The sequence below is a fragment of the Kogia breviceps genome, chromosome X (genome assembly GCF_026419965.1).
Source record: "Kogia breviceps isolate mKogBre1 chromosome X, mKogBre1 haplotype 1, whole genome shotgun sequence".
NCBI classification, from domain to species: Eukaryota; Metazoa; Chordata; class Mammalia; order Artiodactyla; family Physeteridae; genus Kogia; species Kogia breviceps.
The window spans coordinates 125162901-125184328 of record NC_081330.1 but is presented as its reverse complement, the minus strand read 5'-3'; the positions used below and the strand labels follow the sequence as shown (position 1 = coordinate 125184328).

Sequence of the window (21428 nt, the reverse complement as noted above, 5' to 3'; positions counted from 1 at the left end):
ACTTCAGTAGTTGTGGCTCGCGGGCTCTAGAGTACAGGCTCAGTAGTTGTGGCACCTGGGCTTAGTTGCTGTGTGGCATGTGGGATCTTCCCGGACCAGGGCTCGAACCCGTGTCCCCTGCATTGGCAGGCAGATTCTTAACCACTGTGCCACCAGGGAAGCCCCAGAATGGAATCTTAAGCCGCAGCCAGCCCCCACCCAAGTCTCTTCAAGCAGCAGACCCGGCCCAGGTTAGGATCTGGCGCAACTTGGAGGGTGAAGGGTGACCCAGCCACATTTCAAACTGAAGCTCGAAGTACCACTCCTGTTTAATTATTTTCTGCGATCTGCATGGAGGGCTCTTATTTCCCTTTCTTTAAATGAACAGCAGTTCATCTACAGGGAGAAACTACACGTGAATAAGAGCAAAGCATGTAAAGGGCGAGTTATTAACTATGCAAATCGACTACTTCATCAGCTGTTCTGTTCACACTTCCCCTAACAGTGCTATGGGGCGTATGTTTAAAGACATATTATATGAGTTTAAAAGGAGCCATTAAAAAAAAAAAATGGAGCCATTAAGGTCTCATCTGGGCAAAGAAAATGCTTTTTTTTGGTGCACGAGTGAGCTGCACCGGGTCTTTGCTGCGGCGTGTGGGCTTCTCTAGTTGTGGCGCATGGGCTCTAGAGCGCACAGGCCCAGTAGTTGCAGCTTCTCTCCGGTTGTGGCGCACGGGCTTAGGGGCCCCCATCATGTGGGATCTTAGTTCCCCGACCCGGTATCGAACCCACGTTCCCTGCATTGGAAGGCGGATTCTTAACCGCTGGACCACCAGGGAGGTCCCCGAAAATGCATTTTTTAAAAGAAATCCTAATGTATGTTTATATAATCATGTCTCGTGGTAATTTTAATGTTGCTACTGTTCATCAAATATGAAAAACAAGGCTTTATAATATTATCAAAGTAATATTCACATAGTAATAGTCTCCTACCTAGTTTATATTTCCTGCTAATCCCTTACCATTGTTTCCAACATACTATGATCCATTCAGACCTTGCTGTATTTTGTTTCATATTGTTTTTCTATGCATAGTATTTTTGTATTAGGCATCAAGTAATTTTGAAAACTCTTGCTCTTTAAGTCAATTTTTATATTCACCTTTTCTTATCCCCTCACCACCCTATGGGACTTTTTTACTATTTTACCTAGTTGAATATTGATCCCCCTTGGACATTAATGAAACTCAAGAAAAAAAAATAGTGTAAGAGACAAAAATTTGTTCATATTTTTAAAAGATTGTTGCATATATTTTTCATTTGCATCCTTTTTAATTCACTCTGGTTCTGGACATGAAGTTAAGCTTCCATTTGGTGGCAGGAATGGAAAATAGGGGATGATTAAAAATGGAGATCACCAACCTATACCCTCTCTGTTCTTCATAGCCTTGAAAGTAGAAAGAAGAAAAGACAATGATACTACAAAAACTCTAATCTGTTATTATTTGGGGACATGTGGAGGGAAATAACCTAAGCTATGCTCTTAGGTTCTATAACAAGGAAATGATTCCACCCACTACTTCTGTTTGCTTGGTTTTTTCTTTGTTTTTAACCCCAATAGATATCTGCTTTTGAAAAGTTATCTTTATATGATTCTTCCTGTAGTAATTGGAGAGCTTTTGTGAGTGAAACACTTTCTTCATATAGTCAGCCCAAGTGCACCCTATAAACCCTATTAATACAAAGTAGAAAGGTCTCAGAATTCAGTTGCAAGGTTAGTGCAGTCCAAGTTCATGTTCAAAGCAGTATTTCCCAATAGACAGGAAGACGGGACGTCTCTAAGCCTTGCCATGGAGAAATTATAGCCATTGATTAGAGTAAATTGCTTACCTAGGTTGAGGCTAAATTCAAGCATGGAAGGCACACTTCAAAAATTTCTTAGAAGTCCCACAACCTCTTCCCATCAATGAAAATATGATCGTGGTCGACAGAAAATCTGTCAACTCTCAGAGGATTAGGGCATTGCTAGGTTTCATAAGATTTGGGGTGTTGTCTTCAGGTAGCTGTGTTTGAGCTATGTACCTATTCTTCCTTAACCTGATTTTTCCTCCTGGTAAGAAGGTACATTTTGTCCTGTAGCTGTTGACAAGCTGCCTCTGTACGTGCCATCTTTGAATTACAGCTTCTTTAATGGCATCATCTCTATTCCTTGCCAGGATTAGAAATAACATTTCTCTATTTTAAACTTTCCCCCTACCCCTAACATGCATGTAAAAGTTATCAACTGGAACAAGAATTCAGAGCCCTTCCCATTGCCTTCTTATTTTTTTCTAATCCTTCCTTGGTTGACTTTTTTTTAATTGAAGTATAGTTGATTTACAATGCTGTGTTAGCTTCAGGTGTACAGCAAAGTGATTCAGTTACACACACACACATATGTATTCTTTTCCATTATAGGTTATTAGAAGATATTGAATATAGTTCCCTGTGCTATACAGTAGGTCTTTGTTGTTTACCTATTTTATATATAGTAGTGTGTATCCATTAATCCCAAACTCTTTTTTTTTTTTTTTTGCGGTACGCGGGCCTCTCACTGTTGTGGCCTCTCCCATTGCGGAGCACAGGCTCCGGACGTACAGGCTCAGCGGCCATGGCTCACGGGCCCAGCCGCTCCGCGGCATGTGGAATCTTCCCGGACCGGGGCACGAACCCGTGTCCCCTGCATTGGCAGGTGGACTCTCAACCACTGCGCCACCAGGGAAGCCCCCCAAACTCTTAATTGACCACTCCCGGCCTCTGCTTTCCCCTTTGGTAACCATAAGTTTGTTTTCTAAGTGTGTGAGTCTATTTCTCTTTTGTAAGTAAGTTCACTTGTATCATTTTTTTTTTAGATTCCACATATAAGTGATGTCATATGATGTTTGTCTTTCTCTATCTGACTTACTTCACTTAGTATGATCATCTCTAGGTCCATCCATGTTGCTGCAAATGGCATTATTTCGTTCTTTTTTGTGGCTGAGTAGTATTCCATTGTGTATATATACAACGTCTTCTTTATCATTTATCTGTCGATGGACATTTAGGTTGCTTCCATGACCTGGCTATTGTAAATAGTGCTGCTGTGAACATGGGGTGCATGTATCTTTTTGCATTAGAACTGTCTCTGGGTGTATGCCCAGGAGTGGGATTGCAGGATCATATGGCAACTCTATTTTTAGTTTTTTGAGGAATCTCCGTACTGTTTCTCCACAGTACCACAGCCTGATTATTGATATTCAAGTACAAGTTCAATCCCAGCAGAGCTCTGCAGAGTTCCAGTTCTGATACCTGTGGCTTGGGAGGTAGTGGCTGTGATCACTAACTGCTAGGAACACCTGGGAGCCCCGGCTACTTCTGGTGCCAGAACAACCTCATTTGTACTTTCCATTTCACTAATTCCATCTGTGCCTTTTACCTTTTCATTCGTAGGCATCATCCAGAAGGTGAGGCCTCTGGACACAGGTTTCCTTCAAATCGTTTTTATATCTCCCTTTCTCTTCGGCTCCATCTCCACATCTTCAGTTTAAGCCATCATCCTGCCTTACCTGGGTCATGACAATGACTTCATCCCTGAGTCACCTTCTCCCCGACACCCCTGACATTTGCCTGCGCTGTTGGCTGGGGGAACCTTTCAAAATAAAACTGATTCTCTCAGTCCCCAACTTAAGCCGCCACCTCAGGGTCACAGCCATCTGAGATCAAGTGCACGCTGCTTCCATAGATTCAAGACCCTCCGTGATGGGGCCGACACTCCCGGTCAGCCTCACGCCCTGCCTGTCCTCTGCTGTGGCCTTACCAGACTTCCAGCAGCCCCCAAGTGCACGGTTTTCTCTCCTACATTGCTTTCTTTGGACTTGTCATTCCCGCGGCCTGAAAGTTCATTCATTTCCTTACCCGCCTGATAAACTCCATCCCTCAAGACCAGTGGAAGCATCTCCTAGTTTGCAAATTCTTCCCTGGAAGGGTTGACCGCCTCCCCCTTCATGCCGCCATGTACCCATGTGTGCTTCTACATGACACCTTCGTTGCAATGCTATGCATCTTTTAGTCTAGATTGTGGGCTTCTTGAGGACAAGGAACCTGTTATGTTCTTCATTTCCCTATAGCCTAGCATGGTCCCAGGTACCTAAATGTTTGAATGAAAAGAAAAGTGAATGAATGAATAAATGGATGGAAGGAGATCCCGATTTGGCTGCTTGGTTTTGAAAACCTTTTTTCCGTGTCTGGCTTCTTTCTGAAAAAATGAATGGGTTTCCTAAATTCTAATAGTAGCAACAGGCATTTTGGAGCTTTCTTTGCTGTAAGACACCCACTAAAAACACAAACTGCACTCATACATTTAAATTTTCATCTGCAACTCCCGTTGGTTTTCCTATGCACAGGATCCTTCCGCCGGCTCTTACCATTTGACAGCACCCTCTCCCTCTGTAATGACTCCCGTACTGAAGAGTGGTTCTCTCTAGGTTTCTTTGCATCAACAGGGTCTTGCTCAGCTCTCCCCAGCCTTCCTTTTCACCTCCTCTCTCTCTCAAGAACCACCCACCCATCTTGTGTGCTAGTTACGCTTAGAAAAAATACACTCTTCCCTAACCAGACCCAAAGCATTCCTACCTGTAGAACTGTTTGCACCTTCAGTGCTCCTGGGAACCCCTTTCCTTGTCAAGCTCTTACCCATCCATCCAGATCGAGCTCCAAAGCTGCCTTCCCTGTGGCTCTCCACCATTTGTCCTCCTATTTCCCACAAGCTGGAGTTGCTCTTTCCCCATTCTGTGTTTCCAGGACATCGACAGAAGCTCTGCTTTACAGCTGTCAAATCCTGCCCTGCTGGGTATGGTGGTCAAATTGCTTAGCCTCTCTGCACCACAGTTTAGTCAATTACCAAATGGAGGAAGTGATACTTACCTGTCAGTGGCATTATGGAGATTAAAAGACATAATATGGGAACATGCTCTGCAGCCTGTCAAGACGGACACAGCATGTATCTTTAGTGGGCAGCTCAAATGAGCCAACAGAGAAAGGCAAAACTTTGGGATGTGGGCGCTCTGATTACTGATAATGACTTTACCAAGGACAAAGGGAAAGAACATTGGCGCAGGTGGCCTGGGTTGGATTCCTGGCTGTACCTCGAATGAGCTGCGTGGCCTTGGACAAGATGCTTAGCCTCTTTGAAGAGAGCCTGTTTTCTCACATGTAAAGTGGAAATGATGAAACCTACCTTGCAGAGTGCTTTTAAAGATTAGAGAGGATGAGGGTCAAGCAGCCCAGCAGAGGCCTGGTGCAGTCGGTGATAAATAATAAATGGGAGCTGACATAGCTCTGATGACTTGAATTCAGATGGTTTCCGATGTTCCCTTATCGTCTCCCACGTGAACCACACTGATGAGGACGCACAGCCAGGCAACAGACAGTGTTACGTGACTTGACAAGGCCTGAGAGAGAGCGATCGTCAGACCCGGGAGACTGAAATCCATCCTGGGAGGCTGCCGACCTAGACAGGTGTCAAGATCCTGCTTTAGAAAGCTGCTTTGTAAAGCGTCACACTCCCAGGCTACCCAGACTCATGGCTGACGGCAGTTTAGAGCATCCTATCTGCTCCTGCAGGAGTTATTCTCGGATCCTCAGGGATGATGAGCTCAGACAGAAGCTCCGAGAACGTGCACGGGGCGGGGAGTGGGGGAGCAGTTCTTTACACAGCAGTGAAATGAGCCGACTCCATCACTGGGCTACACTCTCCTCTGTATCTTCTGGAATGTTCTCCCTCAGGGCGCTGGAGATAGGAATTACTCATAACAACAATCATGGTTTAATAACAACAGCAGGCAGCAGCGTTTGTGAACACATGTGGGTCAAGGCATCTTTCATCCCTCATCCTACTTCATCCTGCCCCTTGTGACTGGTCTGCCCAGCGTGGAGCCTGCTGCTGTGTCTCTAGCAAAGACCCTCCTCCTGCAGCAGGAGTAGATGTGCTTTGAGAAATTAGGATTTTTTTTTTTTTTAATTTCTGGCTCCTGGGCTCAAAGTGTTTTCATTTCCGGAGCCTCTGTATCTTCATCTTTAAATGAGAACAGTAACACTGAATCCCTAACATACCTGAAGGAGTACCTGAGAAATATTGGGTGTGAAGTGCTTTACACAGTTCCTAACATACAGTAGGTGTGAAATAAATGATCACTGGTTGGCCCCACGTAGATCCTGACCATGCATATTGAAACCTTCTGATAAAAGCAGTCCCAGCCATGTGACTCCAGGTAGCCAAGCAAGGTCTTTCTCCCCTTTCCCGATTTTCTTTTCTGTCCCCTCTTTTCTTGAAGGAAAAGCAGAGTCCTTCCTTCCTCCCGCCCCTGCAGAGCTGTCCGTGGATGTTGAGAGGTTACTATAGACATCAGTAGGCTTGGAAGCACATGGGGTAATCTGGGAAGACTGAAAAGGAGTGATTCCCGCAGAGGGTCCTGAAGAAGGAGGCTGGGGTATCATTTGTTGTGGAAGAAGCGGGTGCAGGAAGTTTTCGGTGAATGACATTGAACAACACAGCTTGACTGATACAGGGGACTCATCCACGGGATGGGTAAGCAGCTTTGAGTCTCTAGGAGAAACCCATGTCATTTGAGGTCCGGTCCAGTTTCTGCATCTTCCGGATGAGGATCCAGGTGGCCAGAGGTGGAAGGGGCTGGCCCAGGCCACTCCCAGCCAGCTAGGGCATCCTCTACTCAAATGCCTGAGTCCCAGGTGCTTCCATAGAATGACAATCCCAGACAGGCAGGGATTCTTTTCTTTGGTCTCTGGTGTATCCGTATAGCCTGGAATAGTCTTTGATGCATAGTAGGGCATTGTCAAACATTTGTTTAACGAAGTCCAGTGGTCTTTAAAACAAATATAAGTGGAGTATCCCCTACTGGGAGAAGAAGATTGGGAATCTTGTTTGAATCTGAGATGCTATTGGAAATTTTGAGAAGGGAAATGGTGTGATCAACATAATACCTCAGTAAGATGGTTCAAGATTGCTTCCAAATAGACCGAGGAGAAAGGAAACAAGAGGCATTCTATTTCTTGATTAAAAAGCCATTTTCTCCGAATATGGTTATTGAATGAATTTTTTTTTTACCTTTTTTTAAACCACTTTTTAAATTGAAGTATAGTTCATTTACAATGTTGTGTTAGTTTCAGGTATACAGCAAAGTGATTCAGTTACATATATATAAATATGTATATGTGTGTATATATATTCTTCTTCAGATTCTTTTCCATTATAGGTGATTATTGAATGAATTTTAAAATTTTTATTTATTTATTTTTGACTGCGTTGGGTCTTCGTTGCTACACGCGGGCTTTCTCTAGTTGCGGCGAGCGGGCTTCTCATCATGGTGGCTTCTCTTTGTAGCGGAGCTCGGGCTCTAGATGCCCGGGCTTCAGTAGTTGTGGCTCGCGGGCTCTAAAACGCAGGATCGGTAGTTGTGGCGCACGGGCTTAGTCGCTCCGCGGCACGTGGGAGCTTCCCGGACCAGGGCTCAAACCCGTGTCCCCTGCATTGGCAGGCGGACTCTCAACCACTGCGCCACCAGGGAAGTCCCTGAGTGAATTAATTTGAAAAACAGTTCATGTCCTGGTTGTCGTGAAAAACAAAAGCTTCTCGTTACCGTCTCACACGGCAAAGGCAGCCATCCCCATGGAGTCCAAGATAGGAATTTAACTTCTCTCCGCATTAATTGCAACAAGCTGCTCTTCAGCCTTGCCTTCTGAAACGCTCAAACAACAGTGGCACATACTGGCCTTTGCACACTAACTGTCCTCGAGCACCCATTATCCGTGTCTGCCCTTGGGACCCGGCATTTATAGTTCCCTGGGGGGAATATTCTCAGTCAGTGCTAAAAACACAGGGCACAATGATGGAAGTGAAGGCAACAGCCATTTCAACAAGATAGAGAAGATGCTCTTAGAAAAATGGACATAAAATCTGGATACTTCCTGGCCAGGAGCAAGAGGGGGGGGGGAAGAATCTCGCAGTCACCCCACCTCCTACATAGTTGTGCGACCAGGTGGATGAAGATTATTAAAGCCAAAGCGATGTGGCCGAGTAGTACTTCTGTCACTTGCTCCTTTAAATTATTTTCTCTCCCTTTCCTCCCCCAATCCCTGCTTTCATCCACCCACTAGGATCTTTTTTTCTTTTCTTTTCTTTTTTTTCTTTTTTTTTTTTTTTGGCAGTCTTTAAGGAAAAGCAGTTAAAAGAAAAAGAACTGGAATTTGCATAACACCTTTCTTCTAAGATACTAAAAGCAGTTCCCCCATCTATAATTTGCCCTCACAACAATCGTCTTACCAGGCCTATTATTATGATTATTACCGTTATGATTATTGTTTCCATTTTGCAGTCACATCGCTTGCTGCTGAGACTTTTGGCTACCACCTCATTTTTTGAACAATCTCATGCCCCTCAGCCTGTGCATAAAAAAGGTTTCAACTGCCACCTCCCGTTTGTAATTGTGCCACGTATTCCATGACAGTCTCTGGCCCTTTGTTTAATTTTATCGTTTAAAAATATATTAACTTCTTGTATTGAGCGGGCACCGCAGAGCTGGTCAGCAGAAGGTGGAGTCAGCGCTGCGCTGACAGAGAGCAGAATCAAACATGAGTATCTTCAGAACTAAGAGGGAAATGGAAAGCAGCGCTCAAGGCAGATTGACTGGAATTGCATAAGAATGTGATTTTTTTTTTCAAGAATTGTCTCGGGATATGAACTACACTTTCTAACAGCTTCAACTTGGCAGATGACACTACCTGTCTCTTTCTAGTCTCTTCCAAGCTTGCAGGCTCCAAATTTGTGTTGGCTTCAAATTTTTTAATGTTTTCAAAGTGTTTCCAGCTTACCGAATTCCTCTGATCATCTTACATAACCCATGACAGCAGCGCCTCCATGGCAATGACCCCGAGATGGCATAAGGCACTGGTAAATGGTCTCTTGTAATTGCCCCAACAATCTGTTCCTTCCATGGCCCAGCCCCCAATTTTTTTATTTATTTTTTTTTTTTGCGGTATGCGGGCCTCTCACTGTTGTGGCCTCTCCCGTTACGGAGCACAGGCTCCGGACGCGCAGGCCTAGCGGCCATGGCTCACGGGCTTAGTTGCTCCGCGGCATGTGGGATCTTCCTGGACCAGGGCACGAACCCGTGTCTCCTGCATCGGCAGGCGGATTCTCAACCACTGCGCCACCAGGGAAGCCCCCGCCCCCAATTTATTTTTAACATGGAGAGATTTCATTTAGCAAACCAGATGTTGAATCTGATATTTTCCCCCTCGTTCTTCTTCTCTTACTCATATTCATTGTCCCATCAAACTCTCATTCTCCTCTCTACATAATACCTGTCATACTGTTAGATAGAGGCTGTATCAGTCAGCTGTTGCTTCATAACAAATAACCACAAGATCTCGGTGTCTTATAACAACAAACGTTCCTATTTTTTTATTGTGGTAAAATATATATAATGTAAAATTTGCCACGTTAACCACTTTTAAGTGTACAATTCAGAGGTATTCATTATTCTCACAGCGTTGTGTAACCATCACTACTGCTCATTTTCAAAACTTTCATCACCCCAAACAGAAACTCTGGACCCATTAGGCAAAAACTCTCCATTCCTCTCTACTCTTAGGCCCTGGTCACCTCAATCTACTTTCTGCCTGTATGAAACTGCCTATCCCAGATATTTCATAAAAGTGGAATCATATAATATTTGTCCTTTGTGTCTGGAAATAAGCATTTCTTTCTCATGCATCTGAAAACCGGTTGGAGAGGGCCTGCCTGGAAGAGGCAGGATCAGTTCAGGACTACACCGCAAGTCTCTCATCCTCTTTGGACCGGGGGCTAGCTTGGGTGTGGTATGCACATGGCAGTGGAGAGCGTGCGTGGGCAAGCAGGAACACGCAAGGCCTCTAAAAGTGTAGGCTCTGACCTGGCACTCTGCACCTCCTTCCATTGGCCAAAGCCGGACATTGGCCAAACCCAAAGTCTAGGGTCAGGGAAGTAAATGCTACCACTTTCCAACCATGTGACTTTATTAAAAGTGCTGTAACCTTTCTGAGCCTCATTTCCTTATCAGTAAAATGAGAATAATAGTATTACCTAGCTCCTAGGGTGTTGTGATTATTACTGAATTGCTCCACATTTGCAATATAAAATTGCAAACAATATTATTGTCATTCTTAAAACGTGAAGAATAGAAAAGCAACAAAATCCAATAAACCTTTGTTCTCTAAGTTAGATGAGGATGCTGGACACCTTCATGGAAACTCAAAATTGGATTTAGAATTGCAGACTAAGGCTTACTGGAATTTGATGAAGCATTAGCAATCATTCTATCTATCCATTGGTTTTCCTATTGCTTTTAGCAGTAGAACACTTTCTTCAAAAGAAACCTAACCCACAGTCGCAGTGCATAAAGCAGTGGAGGATTTCTGGTTGAAAAGACACAGGAGTATCCAGAGCTCTTCCCACTGACACGTGTCCCTGTCTCAGAAGGATTGCATGGAGCACAGTTTGGAAACCACTACTTCAGTGCAAGCTCCCTCCTCTTCCAGATGAAAGAAGTGAAGCCCAGTGGGGTGATGCGATTTGCCCCAAATCATATGAGAAATAGAAGCTTCTTATAAGTACTAGTAATACTCATCACCCTTAGGAGCATTACCAGTGCTGCCGAAATGCCACTCTGGTGCCTTCTAAGTTCTGTGCTTGTAGACCCGTATCAGAATTCCCACAGAACAACTTAACAATTAAGGACATTGGATTTAGAATCTATGTTCTGGTTCTGCCAGTTACTGAGTGTGTGAACTGGGACCTTTTAAGTGATCTCTCTGAACCTCAGTTTTCTCATCTCTAAAATGGACATGACAACACCTTCTTTACTGGGTTATTGGGAAGCTTGAATTAGGGAACACAAGTAACATAAGTAGTACAATGTTTGGCATGTGGTAATCATTTAGGACATATTAGCTTTTAATTTAGTTCTTATTTTATGGTTGTTGGTGTTATTCAAAGTTTTTGCCAGTTTTCTATGCACTTGGTCACAGTGAATACATTTGGGGAAATATTGAAACAGTATTAATTACAATCTTTAGAAACCATATTATTTTAGAAAAATATAGTATTTCTTAATTTGAGGGATAAACTAGAAAAAATTGTTTTCAAGAGACTGGGCAGCTGCAAGGTTTGTACAGCGTCGTGTCTTGTCCCTGGACACCGTTTCTATCTCTGTTTGCCTTCCAACAATCGGATCCAGCTGGCCAAACTGCCCCCATCCTTTAGAATAAGATAGGTATCGTGCTAAAATTTTGGAGGAGGATCATCTTGGTCGTCCTTGGGGCAATATCTCTAGATAAGCATCTAGAAGAGCATTGTCCAACAGATCATTCTGCAGTGATGGAATATGATAGCCTGTAATTGTGGTGATTGAGCACTTAAAATGTGGTTGGTGTAACAGAAGAATTGGATTTCAATTTAATTTTATTTTATTTAGTGAATTTAAATGTAAATAGCCATTGGTTTAGAGAGTTCTTCAGATGTTCTGAGCCAACTAGAATGCTTTTGGAAATTTTGGTGTTGGACTCTTCAGATAACACATCCCTGAAGCTATAGACAGGCAGAAAGAGGATGGGAAGAATGCTTTCATACTGGAAGCAAGTCAAGCAGCCAGAAATGAATGAGAGGATGTAGATTAACCCTCTCCTTTCCAAAGACGTCATGGTGAGCTGTTACCAACCTCTCACCAGAACCTTGGGACTCCCAATACTTTTAATAGAGTTTGTACTATTTAGCCTGGGCCTGTTGCATCTCGCATGCTTGTGCCTCCTTGCACCCCTCACTCAGCTGACAAAGCTTTAACTACTTCTTAAGTAACTTTAAGACATTCTTCTCCAAATCCTCCTTTGTGAGACATACATTGAGATCACTTATTCAAAGTGATGTCTTTCAGTCATAATGGCACTTTCTCCACATGCCCTCAAGAGTATGTGTGTAGATGACAGCATGTATTGATGGATTGCAGCTTGTTCCAGTAGCCGGCAGAATAGAAGGAGCTCAGTCAGACACTGAGAAAGAGTAAAAGAATAAGGAAGACTATTAGAACCAATAGAATTAAAGAGATACAGATATCACGAGATCTGGAAGGAATGATGTAGCCACATAAAACAGGGTGTTGGCCTGAACACATGCATACCCTATGACCCGGCAGTTCCACTCCTAGGAATATGCCAAACAATAATGCATACATATATTCACCAAAAGACACATACAAGACTGATGTTAATGGCAATGCAGTTCTTTACGGCCTCCAATTGAAAATCACCCAAATGTCCATCAGTGGTAAAATGGTTAAGGAAATTGTGGTACATTCACACAATGGCACATGATGACTTGGATGCATCTCAGACACAACGCTGAGTAAAAGAAGAAAGGAAAATAAATAGTTTACGCTATGTGATTATATTAATATAAGTTCCCAGTGGGGATCAAACTGTTCTATGGTGTTAGAAGCCAGGATAGTGGTTATCCTTGGGGGGAGGGGGTATTTACATCTTATGTAGCCCAGGGTTTCTCAGTCTCAGCATTACTGACATTTGGGCAGAAAATGTTTTGGGGGTCTGTCCTGTGCATTGTAGGATATTTAGCAGCATCCCCGCCCTCTACCCACTAGATGCCAGTAACAGCCACCCTCCAGTTGTGACAAACAAAAATGTCTCCAGACATTGCTAAGTACCCCCTGGGGGGCAAAATCATTCCCCATTGAAAATCACTGCTGTATCCCAAATGCCTTTCACCTGCTAGATACTCAATAAATACTTATTGAAGGAATGTATGAGGCAAGAGTTGTTTAGTATCACACAGGTGTATAAAATAATTTAATTTTTATCTCAAGAGATCCTGCTGCCCTATATGAATCTTAAATATAAGTACCAGTTTCATCCATTAGTTAAAGATTAAGTAATTCAAAGGCCAAAGGCAATATTCATTCAGCAAAAAACGAATTAACTGGACAAAAAATTTAGGTCAAACCAAAAACAAATATTATATGCCAGTAAAACTCTCTTAGTAGCAGCTTCTAAATCAGAGTGCCTAACCTGAAATTTTACTGCAAAGGTTTAAAAAATACAATAAAATAAAGGGCTTGAAATGAGACAATTTCATTGAAATGTTAATTTTGATAATCACTGCATCATTTATATGGATTTTAACCGAATAGCTTAATATTCTTCACAAAGAAAACCACAGCCTAAGCCTTAAATACATTCAGTAAAATGTGAATTAGACTTTTCAAAGAATTTTGGTCTCTCCCTAGGTTTATATTCAAGTCATTGGTTGTATGTAAGCTATTTAATTCTACACCTAAAATTACAATGTGCTTGAATCCTTTCTCCACAAAGTTCAAATACATAACCCACAAGGCACTGCCAATTATGCCCTTAAAATTCTTCTTTGTAGTGAAGCATTTTTGGTCCAAGACTCTGAGCGGGTCTTTTCCTCTCCCTTAAGTTTGTAGTTCTTTTCCCCACCACCCCAATCTCCACAAGCCCGTAATTAATGTTACAGCTGTGCTAGCCCCGCCTCCGGCAGTTAGAGCGTCCTTTTCCACACTTCCACATGTTTGTATGACAGGTATTTTTTTAAAGTGTGGGTGTCCATTCCAGTATCCCGGGGAATCATAAGGTTGGATATTTTCCCTTCCTCGTTAAGGGAGACATGTTCAATTTCAAAACCATTTGACTCCTTTGATTGCCTGTTTTTAAAAAACACAATTTTCAGACTCTTTACGGGCAGATGATGTTCCAGTTTTCTGCTGCCACCCGACACATGTCATGACTTAACCAAATAGCTTCTTATCTCGCGATGCCGTGGGTTGACCGGGCTCATCCACGTGGTTCTCACTGCTTTCGCTCACGTGGCTGCAGTTCAATGACAGCTCGAGCTGGAGCCCGTATAAAGGCTTATTTGGACTGGATATCCAAGGTGGCTTTTTCACGCATGTGTTGTCGCCTGGACTTAGACAGCTGACACCACTGCAGCTGGCCAGGCCAATCTCCCTCTCCCCGGGCTGCTTCTCCACAGGGCTAGTAGCTTCCTCACAGCACGGTGGTCACGGGGTTGTTGGACTTAAGTGGCAGCCGGCTTCTTGCAGAGTGGACGTTCCAAGATACCCATGTGGACGCTGCAAGGCTTCTAGATTTCTTCTAACCAAGGCCTGGAAGTCATGCAGTGTCACTTCTACAATATTCTGTTCGTCAAAAGTAAGTCACAGAACTAGTCCAGATTCAGCAGGAGAAGACTACACGAAGATGTGAGTACCAAAAGGTATAATTCATTGAGGACCATCTCTGGAGCCTCTGTATCACAGATGGGAAGAGATGAACAGTATGATCACGCAGTTGTTCAGGGTGAACTCTTTAACATATCACTTAGTAAGTAATACATTCTCCTTTCCTTAAATTCTCATCATTTTCTCTTTGGCTGCCAAACTTGTCTCACTTCAGGTCTGTTAGTATTTGCTTAGCATATTTACGTGCCCTGGTATTAGGTGCATATATATTTATGATTATTATATCTTCTTAATGAATTGACCCTTTTATCATTATAGTAACCTTCTTTGTTTCTTGTTACCATTTTGGCCTTAAAGTCTATTTTGTCTGATATGAGTATACCTACCCTGCTCTCTTTTGGTTTGTATTTGCACGGAATATCATTTTCCCTTCCTTTACTTTGAGCCTATGTGTGTCCTTCAAGCTGAAGTTCGTCTCTTGTAGGCAGCACGTAGTTACATCAGCAGTATCACCCCTCACTCAAGGGGAAAATGGTAGTGGGAGAGACCTCGTCTGTCCAATAGGTAGAAGGCAAGCCAGTGCTCCTGGACAAGTGAATTCTTTGATTCATCTCCTCCGTCTTTGTTGCCCTGATGACTATGGTGGCTTCATTATGCCCATTTTCTTTCTCAGCATCCCTTGAACCTAAGTGAAAAATGACAAATAACCCTGTTCCTCTTCTTGGCAGTTATGGAAGCAAAGCAGGGTTCAGCAACGATGGGGAGAGTGCTAATGTTTCATAAAGTCCATGACAGATCACACTTAGCCTTCATGTGTTGACCTTGTTCGCATGCTTGATTGTTTGTTAGCTGTTTCCATTCTCTCCAGCTAATGGCTTCAGTACCTGTTAGGAATTGATACAGTGGATACTTGCAGTCTCTGTTTAGAACAGTGGAAAGGTCAACTGCATGAAACCTCCATTTCAAGTAGTCCTGTGGTGACTTTTCTAAAAAGGAGGGGCAACATTCTTTCCTCCAGCTTTGCCAGCAATTGGCTAGGCTGACTCTTATATTATGGTTAGGCATCGGTAATCTCTGTGTTCTTTTCACATCTCCAGGTTCAGGTAGGAAGAGAAAATAGAAGGCTTCCCAATGGCTTCATAATACCCTATGGTTGAAGAAAGGTTCATCTGAGCAAAGAGTCATTGGAGAAATGCTGTTAATCTGTTCTTATTTACATAAACAGTGGCTGTCCACCAGCAGAGAGTTTAAGGGCTGAAATGCACTAGCTTGCAGAAAAGAATATTCTTCTACTCTCTTTGAAGAACTCTGAAGTTCAAGCAGAAGAAAGACCCTTATGTGTGCACGCATTTGCCTTAGAAGTGGGAATTCAAACACCCTTTCACTGTGCCTTACCACCTTTATTTCCAAATAAAAATACCACACATCAGCCTTTCGAGTTATGTTAGGATGTCATTTTACAGTTCACAAAATTCTTTCATGTATCGCCCTAAATTACCCCTTTATTTTACCTTTTAAAAGCCTAACCTTTCAGCCTTCATGAATTGATTCCTTCTACTTGTGAAGTTTAAAATCGTTTCGTTAACTTGTTTGGACTTTTTTAAAAGCAAGACTCTTGAATTTTGACATAAAATATATTCTTTATATTTTAGTGGGTTTTTTTGTTTCTGCTTCATTTTGTTCTGTATTCCCAGTCTCTAAGGAAATCTCATGGCTCTTCACAACATAAATTCATATTGATCTCTGAGTTAGTCAAGGGAATCTGTCTAGTCGGTCTAGAAGGGAAGTATACAATAGCGCATGCCAATGTGATTATGTATTGCAATATTAAGATCATGTAAGGGGCTTCCCTGGTGGCGCAGTGATTAAGAATCTGCCTCCCAATGCAGGAGACACGGGCTGGAGCCCTCATCCGGGAAGATCCCACGTGCCGTGGAGCAGCTAGGCCTGTGTGCCACAAGTACTGAGCCTGTGCTCTAGAGCCCGTGTGCCACAAGTACTGAGCCTGTGTGCCACAACTACTGAAGCCCACGCACCTGGAGCCCGTGCTCCTCCACAAGAGAAGCCACCGCAATGAGAAGCCCGCACACTGCAACGAAGAGTAGCCCCCGCTAGCTGCAACTAGAGAAAAGCCCGCGCACAGCAACGAAGACCCAATGCAGCTAAAAATAAATAAATAAATTTATTTTATTTATTTATTTTTTTTTTAAAGATCATGTAAATATGAAGTGGGAAAATCAGTTTAAGAAAAGTGCCAAGCTATCCTGCTCTAAGAGAAAGCAAACACCAACTTTAGCTTCATTGTTGAAAGGGATTTTGTTTGTTTGTTTTTGTTTTGTGGTACACGGGCCTCTCACTGTTGCGGCCTCTCCCGTTGCGGAGCACAGACTCCGGACGCAAAGGCTCGGCGGCCATGGCTCACGGGCCCAGCCGCTCCGCGGCACGTGGGATCTTCCCGGACCGGGGCACGAACCCGTGTCCCCAGCAACGGCAGGCGGACTCTCAACCACTGTGCCACCAGGGAAGCCCTGCTGTTTTTAAATGGCTTAGTGCTTCTTTTTTTCCTCCTAGGATCTTAGGGTTAGGAATTCTCAGGAATCCAAAACATTACAGAGTTAATTGTTCTCATCTGGCAGGTTATAATTAAATAATTATAGGCGAGAGAAAATGTAAGAAAAACATATCCCCAGTCCTAATGTTAAATAACATATTGGAATGTTTTATTTCAATTCACATAACTTCATTTACTCCTTAAGTGGTAAAATTAAAATCAATATAGGTTATGTTTCAGGCAAGTTACAGGGAATTACTATAGACACAAAGAATTTAAATGCTGTAAATATAATAGATGTATTTTGAAAAATGGTTCCCATTTTCAAATTAACAAGGTATACTGATCAATGCTTCTTCCTGACATTCTTGACAGAAAAAAATTCTGTGTAAGGTGAAGTCATGGGTGGACAGTACTTTTGAAATACTTGTGGGTTATTTGGCTATGAATCTTTCTTTGTTGGTGTGGCAGACAGAATCTAAGATGGCCCCATGGATGATCCCTGCCTCCTGATGTTCATAACTTTGTGTATTTCCTTCTCTTTTAATATGGGTGGGACCTGTGACTTGCTTCTAACCAACAGAATATGGCAAAGGTGATGGAATATCACTTCCATGATTATGATTGTGTTCCCTAAGATTATACCTTCCATCTTGCCAAAGGAGTCCCTCTCCTTTGATCGTTTTTTGAAGCAAGTTGCCATGTTCAGAGGGTACATGTGGCAAGGAACTGAGGATGACCTCTAGCCAACTGCCAGCAAGGAACTGGGGCCCTTGGTCCAACAATCCCAAAAGGAATTTAATCCTGCCAAAAACCATGGGAAATGGATCCTTCCCGACTGAGCTTTCAGATGAGACCTCAGCCCTGGGCAGCACTTGATTGTGGTCTCATCAGAGAACTTGAAAAAGATGACCAAGTTAAATCATACTCATCTGTCTGCTTCATAGAAAGTGTGGGATAATAAATGTGTGTTGTTTTAAGCTGGTAAGTTTATGGTAATTTGTTATGCAGCACTAAATAACTAAAGAAGCTAGCTTCTGTGATAGGACACAGTAATGATTGCCTAAAGACATCCACATCCTAATCCCCAGAGCCTGTAACTTTGCAGGTGTGATTCAGTTAAGAATGGAGCCATTTTCCTGGTTTATCCACGTGGACCCAATGTAATCACAAGGGCCCATATAGGTGAAAGAGGAAGGCACGAGAGTCAGGGAGAAATTTGAAGATGCTACTTAGCCTGGGTTTTGAAGATGGAGGAAGGGGCCATGAACCAAGGAATACAGGAAGTCTTCAGAATCTGGAAAGGGTTCCAGAATGAACGCAACCCATTGACACCTTGATTTTAGCCTAGAGAGGCCCGTTTCAGACTTTTGACCACCAGACTTGTAAGATAACAAATCTGTGCTGTTTTAAGCCACTAAGTTGTGGTAATTTATTACAGCAACAGTAGGAAGCTAATGCAGTCTATGCTTATTTTGTTAGCATCTAAGATGAATAATGAGTCCTCCTCCAGGGGCTTGTCTGCTCCTAACAGACTGCACTGGAGCTGTGAATATTTTCTTCTCTTTCCAGAAATGAACAAATAAATATGGTGCCATTGAGCATTGCTCTAGGGAAAATGAGCATTTTTTCCACAGCCTTGTGGGCACATCCATCCTACCACCACATACCCCTCATTCTTGCATTTACCTGTTTACTGTTTCTTCTTCAGGTTCTAAGCATGGACTGTCTTAGTCAAGGATTGTTTGGACTCAAGTAATGTGATCTATTCAAGTCAGTTTAAGTAAAGAGGAATTGGGGATAAGTGTAGCCAGTAGGTCTCAGAGGATGGAATTGTAAAGCAACTGTTCTTTTCCCCCATTGCCCGTTCAGAAGAGCTCTCCAGGGCCAGGTCTTCATTAAAATCTCAGGCAGGTCTGCAAATGTATTGAGCAGGGTCAGAAAATTTCTCCAGTCACTTGGACACTTGTAATCACAACAACCTGTAATGTGTAATTAAAATGTTCAATTGTCATGTAATAGTCAAAACTGCCAACTCCACAGAATTTCTCCCTTGCCCCTATTTCTGGCCTGGGAAGCCTGCACGGGGTTAAGGGGCATTCCCCAACATTCTTCTCTAGCTTTGGCTCCTTCCACATTGAAATGAGGCCAGGACTGTGAGGTAAAAAGCAGGAAAGTTCTCCCTCGATTGGCACCAAGGTAATCCGACATTGGTTTCCTCTGTCCATGGAAGATCGTGCAGGTTGACTTGTGGACACATTTGTAGATTTCTGGAAGACTTCTCTGTTGAGATGTTGCAACTGCAGTTCCCTTGAGTCAGATGGTACCCAACAGCTGGCTACGTCCAGCACTCCTTAGCTTCTACACCTTTCTACTAAGGCCCTCCTGCCCCTGGAAGAAGCTCAGTTGAGCAATGCCTTTATTAAATGACCCCAGGGCACCATTTCTACCGTGTCTCCCAGGTACCGTCCACAGGACTTGCACACTTAAGTCCTGTCTCAGTGGAAGGGTAATAATTTTGCAAATATAGCCTCTGCTCTTTGGGCATGTGCTGCTTCCACAGGCCTCTCCCTGTTACCATGTTTAAAAATTAAATCATGATTAAGACCCCCAAGATGAATAAGAGTCCCAAACTGTGGTTTTTAATACCTCCTTTGAAAGTATGTAGCGCCCTGTTTTGGCATGTAGGGGTGACTGGCATGAGACCTCAGCTGAATCTGCCTCAATCATCGTAGCACCCTGTAACGTATGAACACATGTAGCTTCTATCTATTTTCCCCTCTAGGATTGGAATCCTACGGGACCCAAAGCATTGTGGCTTGAATTTTTCTTGTCTGGCAAGTAATGATTAAGTACTTGTAGATGAGACAAAAGAGAGATAAAAGCCCATTCCCAGAACTGATGATAGATATCATACTGAGATATTTTACATTAGCTGTTCTACCGATGTAAAATGGTGAGCAGGCAGCCCTCAGGAATGGTGGGAACCAGGCCTGCTCAGGGGACCCCTGGCGTCTGTAACCTTTACTCTTTCTTACTCAGTCATGAATGTGACTCAGCTCCCAACTCTCTCTGTCTGTGTCTCTTAGTTCTGATTCTGGAGAGAGCGCATTTGATGGCCTCATTCCAACACTCGGGTCCAATCCGCTGTGCCCTGACGATGAGTTCTGGGCCCATTGCCTGCTGCTGAGGGCTCTGGGGGCAGCCTTGGGTAGAGCGGGCCAGGCAGGACAAACAGGCCCACACCACAGCTGCCACACTCTGACTCCTCCCGCCGCATCATCCCACGACACTGCATCCATCCATTCACATGCCCACCCTCCTAGAGCTGGACACCCACCTTGCCTCCAGTGCTTTTCACTTCCACGCGCTCCCCGGCATTCCCTTAAAGGCTAGTGGCAGAATCTCTTTGTGACATAAACCAGAGTGGAGTGGCCGGGTCATGGCGCTCGTGACGCTCAAGTTTGCCTAGGGGTGCCGGACTGCTCCCCAGAACCGCTCCACGGGCTCCGTGGCCACCAGCAGAGCAAGATCATTCATCCCGTCCCCTGGGAATCCTCACTTGATTACACTGTTGCTCTCTTAGTCCTTCTAATGGGAACACTGTCTGCCGCTCCAATTATTGGGGCTTTTTCTCCCAGCCCTTGGCAACTAAGAATTGATGGGGTCAGACGGGCCCCCCCCACCATCACCGTCAGTTCTGATTCGATGCTTCCTCCGGTTCTTGAATTCTAGTCCTCTTTCTTCTCTCCATTGATTTCTCTTCTTCGCTGCCCCGACTCCTTCCGTCAGGGGCCACCCCTACCGTCGCTGCGGCAAGTCACATGGTCCTCCCCAGGCAATGAGCTTATAGTAAGGGGCTGAAGAGCACTTAATGCTAGAAATGCAATTTGTCGTGGCTTCTCCAAGAGAACAGCACTGCCACAGAGCCCCTTCGCTATAGTCATTTGGGCAGGAAATCACAAAAGCAGGTAATTAATTACCTCCTAAAGTAGAAAAAGTCAGCTCCACCTCAACAAAATGGCAAATGACCTTTCTCCTACTCCGGATAAAAAAGGAACAAAGGAAGGAAGGAGGAAAAACTATTATAACCCATAATATGATTTTTCCCCAAGGGTTCGAGTTATTTAAAAGGTTTGGGTTTCTTGGGGACAATTAAATAAACCATTATATTACATTATTGTGCTTTTGGCCGCACAGTGTTCCCCATGGTGAACGATATTTCCCGTTGACCGCCCGTCTGAAATGTTTATCTGCCCAAGGTCATAGGCATTGTTACTGCAGCCTTAGAAAGCCACATGGTATGGGAAGTCACATTTACTGGGATACTGTTTTTACATGAGAAACCTACAGTGACATTTTTCTTTCATGATGCTAAGAAGATGCTGACATTCAATGAATTGATAGAATTTTAAAAAATCTATCCCCTTCCAGAAAATTACACAGACATTTTAAGTGGCTAAGGGAAAATCGGAAGGGGAGAATCAATTTTGAGAGACTGAGTTGATGCTTTTAAAATCCAATCTTCCCTCCGCGAGTTTTATTTTAGGGCTCTGCTGTT

At 43.5% G+C, this 21428-nt stretch overlaps 1 protein-coding gene across 11 annotated transcripts in view; it reads left to right on the top strand.

Annotated features, from left to right (window-relative positions):
• The window catches only part of FRMPD4 (FERM and PDZ domain containing 4), a 539580-nt gene that overhangs the window by 468123 nt on the left and 50029 nt on the right, over window positions 1–21428 (top strand). The window lies entirely within an intron of this gene.